This window comes from Drosophila bipectinata, chromosome 4 (genome assembly GCF_030179905.1).
Source record: "Drosophila bipectinata strain 14024-0381.07 chromosome 4, DbipHiC1v2, whole genome shotgun sequence".
NCBI lineage: Eukaryota > Metazoa > Arthropoda > Insecta > Diptera > Drosophilidae > Drosophila > Drosophila bipectinata.
The window spans coordinates 14416-22794 of NC_091740.1; the positions used below are offsets into that span (position 1 = coordinate 14416).

The 8379-nt window shown below is 34.9% G+C and overlaps 1 long non-coding RNA gene across 2 annotated transcripts; it reads right to left on the reverse strand.

Annotated features, from left to right (window-relative positions):
* Positions 1-6772: 6772 nt before the first annotated feature.
* Positions 6773-8105, reverse strand: LOC138926831 (uncharacterized). Of its 2 annotated transcripts, XR_011443502.1 has the most exons (4): positions 8057-8105; positions 7537-8003; positions 6974-7470; positions 6773-6908 (listed from the first exon to the last, which is right to left on the reverse strand). It is a non-coding gene; the product is annotated as an uncharacterized lncRNA (long non-coding RNA). The 2 variants fall into 2 exon arrangements; XR_011443503.1 differs by lacking the exon at positions 8057-8105 and having other exon boundaries at positions 7533-7555.
* Between the last annotated feature and the right edge of the window lie 274 nt (positions 8106-8379).

Genomic DNA, 8379 nt, shown 5'->3' on the forward strand with positions numbered 1-8379 from the left:
TTTTTTAACATTAATAAATAATTTCAAAACAAATCAACCTTTTTAAAATTCCCTTTTTAAATGAAGTTAATAACAAAGAAACAAAGATGTTTTGAAAAAATGGGCTTGATTCCGCCTCTTTTCATCAATTTTGTTCTATGTGAAAAATTAAAAAAAATATTTTCTGGTTATGACAATAATGGTAGTTTTATACAATTTGTAAAAAAATGGCGTGATCGTACTTTTTAATTGCGGGAAATCGCAGGGAATTTGCTATATTTTTGGCATTAATTAATAACTTGCAAACAAGGACTCCAAAAATGAAATTTCGCAAAAAGCGCGTTTGAGTCTATATCAGTGGTGGGCAAACTCTCATTTTACATAGCACGCGTGTATAGGGTAGGAAATTCTGCCGCAGAGCTTCCGGCACACTGACAGTGTGACCACTATCAAATTTTTTTAGAAGCTCTCTCATTTGCTCTCATTTTGATTCATTTGACAGCCCAAATTAATAATCAAAATTTTTCCACAGAAAAATTTTCTTATAAATTGGGTTGGAAAAAGTTTTCTCCATAGAAAATATAGAAAAGCGTAGCTTTTCATTTTTTAGAACTCTTGCTAGCAAAGCTTTCTTTATAACAAAATACACTATTTTAGTGACCATTCCAACTTTTGATTTAACGAAAATGAAATAAAAACCACGTTTTTTTCGCTCAGTGAATGCTTTGCTCTCAGTTTTTTTCTTTGCTAAGCATACACTCAAATTTTAAACATGTGTGCGTGGTCTAGATAAAAAATGAATTCAGAATTAGGAATTAATGGCTCTACAGCATGGAAATAGACACTCACTGAACATATCTAAGCATTTTTTAAAACTCTTCCCAAAGTTGAACTTTCATTACAAAAGCTTTGTACGGACACCACCTGCTATAAGTATAAGTACAAATAAGTGCTATAAGTACAAATTGTTAGAAATTCTCCCAACCCAGCAATCAATTTTTAGGGCCTTTGTATATTTACTATATGAATGTTAGTTAAGTTAAAAATATAAGATTTGATACACCTCTTGTTAGTCTCGCAAAAGAAGATTAAAGAAATAAAAGCAACATTTACAAAAAAAAATAATTATTTGACTCATAGCATGATGGGTAATTTTTTAATTTAACTTTGCTTTTAATGCTTTGCTTTGCTAACTAGCCAAAAAGTAACTTTGAAGCTATGATATGCAGTCTACAACAAAGCCTTACGGAGTTTATGTCGTTTATGCGTACAGCTATGCAAGATCTAATGCGAAACCAAAATCTACTAATACAAATGCTGGTTTCACAACAATCCAAATAATGACTTCCCTACGAATATCTACGTGGATCGCTAACGGCGTTTCGCAGCATAAACTCGAGTAAGCGCAATTCCTACTAGACAATCAAATCGACGTAATGCTGCTTTCAGAAATACATCTTACAAACGGATACAATTTCCAACTACGAGGATATTCATTCTATGAAACAAATCAACCAGATGGTAAAGCACACGGCGGGACTGGAATTTTAACCAGAAACCTTATTAAGCACCATTATCATAAGGAATTTTCTAAAAACTATCTACAAGCCACATCCATAAATATACACCAAAACACTGGCAAGCAATTAGCTCTAGCCGCCTTATAATGCCCCCAATGCTTCACCATAGCCGAAGATGAGTTTATGCAGTTTTTCAACTCACTCGGAGACCACTTCATAGCAGCAGGAGACTACAATGCCAAGCACACACACTGGGGATCTCGTCTCGTGACCCCAAAAGAAAGCAGCTCTGTAATGGAATTATGAAAGCTAAGGACAAGCTAGACTACGTTGCTTCTGGCACCCCAACATACTGGCCGGCAGACACAAAGAAACTTCCCGATTTAATAGACTTTGCGATTACCAAAAACTTCCCTAAAAATCTGATAAGCGCCGAATGCCTTTCGGATCTTTCATCTGATTACTCGCCTGTCCGTTTTACTCTACTCCGACACCCAGGAACATTTCACCAATCATAAAAACTGACCTCACATAAAACCAATTGGGTTAAGTACAGGAAGTATATAAGCTCACTCATTGAGCTAAGTCCTCTCCTCAGCGACGAAGCCAACGTAGACAGTTTTTTAATTTACTGGAGTCTGTACTCGTCTCTGCAGCTCGAGCGCGCAGCGACGCAAACACCTTAAAAATGTCTTCCAACCAAATTCTGCCACCACTGCGTTTACTTTGCCGACTCTATCATATGAGCTCCAGCCTCAACATGCAGTCTTAGTATACTGTTAGTTCAATTTTAATGTTAAGATTCGTCAACTTATTGTTAGTCTCAAAAATAAGAACAGATTCAATAAATAAAAGCAAACCTATAATAAAAAAAATAAATATATTCTGGCAACTAATAAATAAAATCAATCTATTCAGTTGGTGAATAGCGCAAAGAACCCAGAATTCGTGCATTAGGAGGAGTTCGTACGGAAATTTAAAATTCTATATTTAAAATTTGAAGGACAGAAAAGAGATGTTATAGAGTAGAGACCATTGTAGTTTGAGCATAAGACCCTAAAAGGGTCGTGCTGTGCATATGTCGAACTACAATGGCTAAGGAATAGAGGAATGAAATTTTCGTACTTCTATTACAAATTTTTCTTAGCCTTATTAACCATGGAGGAAATATGGTCGGCAATTTTAAGTTTAGTTTCTAATAGGACGCTGAGATCATTAACCTGAGTTAATTTCTTTAAGGCAATCCCATAAAGAGTATATGTAGCCTGCAGAGGGCAAGAACGATAAGAAGACATAAGCTTGCATTTTGATCCATGGATTTGAATTGAAGACAAAGCTTAACATCATTAGCTCTAGTTCTTATGTACATATGCAGATAAGAACTAGAGAGTTCTTCTTATCTAGAGGGCAAGTCATTAACAACTCATAGAGAATATCATAATATAACAAATTAATTACAATAAAAATCTAAAAAAGTCCCAATATTCTATCTTCAAAAATACATAAGTTGGTATTCCTACCAAATACGATTTCCGATCGTTCAGTTATATGGCAGCTATAGGATATAGTCGACCGATCCTTATGAAATTTGGTAGGTTGAATGTTAGGAAAAATAGAATCTGTACTAAGTTTCTGCTTTTTATCTTCAAAAACACGAAAGTTGGGTCATTTCCGATCGTTCAGTTATATGGCAGCTATAGGATATAGTCGGCCGATCCTTATGAAATTTGACAAGTCGCAATATTTTGCCAAAAGAGCTCTCGTGTAAAACTTGAACTCTTTAACTAAAAACACCAAAGTTATACCATTTCCGATCAATCAGTTATATGGCAGCTATAGGATATAGTCGGCCGATCCGGGCCGTTCCGACTTATATACTGCTTGCAAAGAAAAGAAGGGTGTGTGCAAAGTTTCAAGACGATAGCTTTTAAACTGAGAGACTAGTTTGCGTAGAAACAGACAGACGGACATGCTTTTATAAACTCAGGAGGTGATCCTGATCAAAAATATATAAACTTTATAGGGACGAAGATGTCTCCTTCACTGCGTTGCACAATTTTGACCAAAATTATAATACCCTCTGCAAAAATAATTCGTCTTTGACAACATCCAAATGATCGTCTAAATTAATTTTGCCATTAAATTCTTTAATACGCAATAAATCTGCTAAATGAGTATCGGAGATTTTATTACGTTTCTTACATAAAATATTTTTCATGCTAGAAAATGCTACTTCACAATTATAAGTAGTACCAAACATAGAGTAAATTTTAAAAATTTCACTCTTCAGCTTGGGATATTTACTTTCTGGAATGTGAAACCAAAACATTTTCCCCGTTTCTAACGGAATTCCAAAATCATTTCTTAAATTATTAATCTCTTCGTGAAGTTTGCTATCTAAATTACTAATATCACAGGAAAGTGGAAAATTATGTAAGTCTAAAAGGGGAGCTAAAGAATTAAGATCCTGAAACCGGTTGTCAATGTTTTGTAATAAGGTCTTTATTGTATTTACAAATTCTTTTAATTTTTCGCAGTTATTATAATTTAATTCAAAGAATAATTCCTGAATTTTTCTAAATTTATATATATACAAGATGCCCTGTGTACCTATACAAGGTACTGTTTCGTTTTAGGGTCCGTAATAGTATTTTAGTGTTTGTAGTATTTTTTTTTTCAAGGCTGACCCGGCGAACTGCCTAAGCGTAGCACTACTTTATTTTGTATAGCTAACCCATTTTATGAACAACTCAACGATTATCAATTTTAATGTCCGGTTGATTTAAGGATGTAGTCTCATGTGCCGGCCTACTTTTTAGAGGTTATTTCAAAAAAATTTTTGTAATAAAAAATAATGCGATCGTTTCAATTTTCAAATATGTTTTTACTGGCATCATAAACTATTTGAAAATATTTTGTTATTTTATTCTTGTGTAGTATAATACACTTTATAGCATGCCAAAGTATGCATATAAAAAAAAGATAGGTCCCTGGCGCAGGTGATTTCGACTGCTAGAGTCATCCGAAACAAAAATTAGAATAGATTATTGTTTTGTAAGCTAATGGCTCTGTCCCGGACTAGAATGAAATATTTTCATCAATAAACAACAAAATGGCGAACTCACAAAACAAAAATTTGTTTTAATTTAAAAAAATTGTCTTAAATTAATGATAAAAAAAACTAATCATTAAAAATAAATGATTCTAGTACAGGACAGAGGTGTTACTTTTTAGAACAACATATCCAAATTTCAGCTAGATCGGTACCATAGAATTTTGTGAATCACCTGCGCCGCACACAAAAATGTCGTTTCGAGAAAAGCGCGTTTAAAGTTTAGACGCTACCGAGAAACTCATACTTTTCGGTGTAGGCGCGCTCTCGATTATGGGCTGTATCTCTGTCATTATTTGATATTTTTATTTGAAACTTTAACAGTACATTCATAATAAACAATACTATCAAAATATAAAAAAAAAAATTGATTTTTCAACCTCACACATGAGACTACATCCTTAAGGGGCCCATCCACAGGCGAGCATTTTGTGCGAACATGTTGTGCTCGACGAAATTTTTCCTGTGGATGGTAGTGTTCGTCAAAATGTTCGAATAAAATTGAAATTTTTCTATTTTAACAACATTGGCAACATGTTTGCCAATGGATGGCAATGTTGGCACGAACGTCAGTTTGAAAAACGTTTTGGTAGAGCAAAATGAACAAAACATTCCTGCAAGATTTTATTTATTGCCTAAAATGAGCCTGCGCTATGGCACGCCAAAAGCGATGCATATAAAAACAAGCATTTGCGTAATAATGCATGCCTCACGCATTTGTGTCCTGTCTTCGTATTTCAGGCTCTACTAAATTTAACAGTTCTTTATATGTAGAACTGTCCATTTGAAGAAAGTTTTTAAATCCATAGGAGACGTTTCATGCAACTCCTTTAAAAGCTTCGTATGGGTGATTTTTAGCCGCATACCTACTGTGCTTCCTTTTTTTTTCTTTTTCTAAGCGAATACTTATTGCCATAAGTGCAATTACAGTGCTGCTGTCGTTGTACCTTGACATGTTGATATTTTGAAAATTGTTTGAAAATTTATTGAAAAATTATGTTCGCACGAATGTAGGGCCAAGTTCAAGTAGGGCCCCTTTACTTGTGGACTTTTCATTATCATCAATGGATCGGCGGCGATAAAGTGAATATCCATCATTTCCAGTAATAGTTTCTGCTACTTAATGTTTTTGAGAAATGGGATTTAATATTCCACATGGACCATACACCATCTTTTGTAATAACCTCATGTAACAGTGCGTCTTCATCATTATCGGGAATTTCTGCTGATATCACAATATCAATTTCATTAGTTCTTATCCTTTCAACCAACCAAATAAAGATATGTGCATGTGGCGATCCGCGTTTTTGCCACTCGACATCCAACAGCGCGTCTCGCCGAACACGCAATGATTAACAATGAAATCCTTGAGTGATTTTAATTTCATTTTGAACACCCTTGCAGTGATGTCGTGGCGATCAATAGCTGATTGTCTAGTAAATAATTCTTGTTGAATTTCTGTCCACTCTGGATTGCATGTAAATGTGATAAACAAATCTGGTGTGCCATAATGTCGCCTATACAACCTCGCATCTTGCGCATATTCATGCATATGTCGCGGACTTCCGACGTATGTTGCTGGGAGAATAGTTGTTCTGCCAACATTCTGTGCATTTCAATCAGCATTAATGGCACCCCGAAGATGAATTTATTCCTCGGAACGCAGTTTTGCTTGGTTCAACCTGATAAATGTCAATCGTTCAGTTTCAACTTTCACATATACATATATCCACAGCATATTGGTGAAATAGACGCCGACACTTTAAGACTGTGTTGCTCATCCCAGCAATGCATTGCTCTCGCTGCTCATTTGTTTTTGGAAATGCTCATGCATACGGAGTTGTGCCATAAGGTTCCGTTGCTCACGCCATAAGCTTCGTTGGTCCCAGCATAAGCAAAGGGCAATAACAAAAACCATTTTTCGTGTTTTCCCTATTCTTCTCAATCGTCGGAGAATCCTTAATTTTGTTGTTGGAGTACCGAAAACTTTTCACTGCAAGAAATTCATTCTTGTTTTTGTTTCTGCCAAAATACTCGACCAGTATTTTTTTTATTATATTGATATTTTTTAAACCCCTTGTGATTGTTACTATAATTTTATTTTTCAGTGCACCCACATGGATGTGAAAAAATTCTCGAACCAATGTATTAATGATTTTTGCATTGGTGTGGGAGTTAGCTCTCCTGTGTGCAGAGCTTTGGCACCCCTACTTAAAGATGTGATTGTCCTCTTTGAGCGAACCTTCAGTCTGTATGAATAATAATTCGTTGAACTGACTTTTTGTTCGTTTCAGCACCTGTAAATAATTTTTTGTTTTAATAATATAAATTTTAAGTTCGTAAACATATATTGTTAATTTACCTGTAACTGTATTTATTATCCAAATTTAAAAATGATAGCCGTCTTCACCTTGCCAAAATATAGGAAAGGTTATTGTAAAGCATCATATGATCGATGTGTTTCAGACACACGCTTAAGTTTATCGTTCCGTCGATGTAAAACAATGACTCGCTTTTCTAAATTTTCTCCTACGACGACAATAGACACTTCATCATTTCTTGGCGCATTAAAACGTCCAGCATGTTGTCCTGCAGGCGCCTCATAAAATTAATGACAATTTTATGATTATTTGATGGCATGCGGTCTAATGCAGTTGTGAATAATGCAACTAATCCATTGTGTTGATGGAAAAATGTTTGAAGTTGTTCCACAATAAATCTTTTCACTGAGTTGTTGTGTGCAAAACGCTGATCGACTTCTTTTGTTGAATTGCCCTTAAAATATATTTGCAAAAATTTATAGTCATCATCAGGCACTGGCAATAAGGAACCTGTTTTATGATATATTTGACCCTGAATCTGCAAGAATATAAAAATGTATTTAGGTAATTGTAGAGCAAATTGTTTGCCATTATACTTACTTACTTTGAAAGTAGGTAAAAAATTGTCTCGAATAACTTTTGTTGCGCCAAATGACGTAATTTGAAAGCAATTATTGTATTGCTGGATATGAGTCAAAAAATGATTAGAATCTGGCCCATTTCCATAACAAATAAATGTAGTGGCTCTGGTGGTGGTACCAATGGCTACAATCCAGGGGCTTCTTTTTGAATTTCAATGCATTGCAATGTGGACACACAATATTCATTAGTCCAATAGCAACAATTGGCTCTGAACTGTAATCAGTTGCCACATTATAACTAAATGCAGCTCTGTGGGGATTAAACACAACGTTTTTATGTTGATTTCGATTCCGTTGAAGTTCATTTCGAGCTTCGCGTTGTTCATCAGTTAGATTTGCTCTTATATATCTTTGACTTGCTGTATTTCGAGTTCTGCGGCTTAAGTTTATACGTCTGGTTGCTGGCATTGTTGGTTTCTTGTATTGGTTTCTGTGTAGTCACCGAAAGGTTACCAAAAACGATACAAAGTGAAGTGAACTTACCGTGACTAACAAACACTTATTAGCAAACAAAAACTTCTTAGTCTTTAAAATAAAAGAAATGAATGTGTTGTCACTATGTCACATAATATTTGACAACAAGCCCCCAGGCTAGTTTGATTCGCTTGTGAATAAGAAATATAAAAGGGCTGTTGTTATGGTTTTCGCGGCAACTTAAGAACTCTTTCTTAATATTTTTTCCGTAAGTACCTTGTACAGAGTATTAGAAAACTAAAAATAAAATAAAACAAGAAAGGAAAGCTAACTTCGGGCGGAGCCGAAGTTGATATACCCTTGCAGTTAAAACCGGATATATATCGCAAACA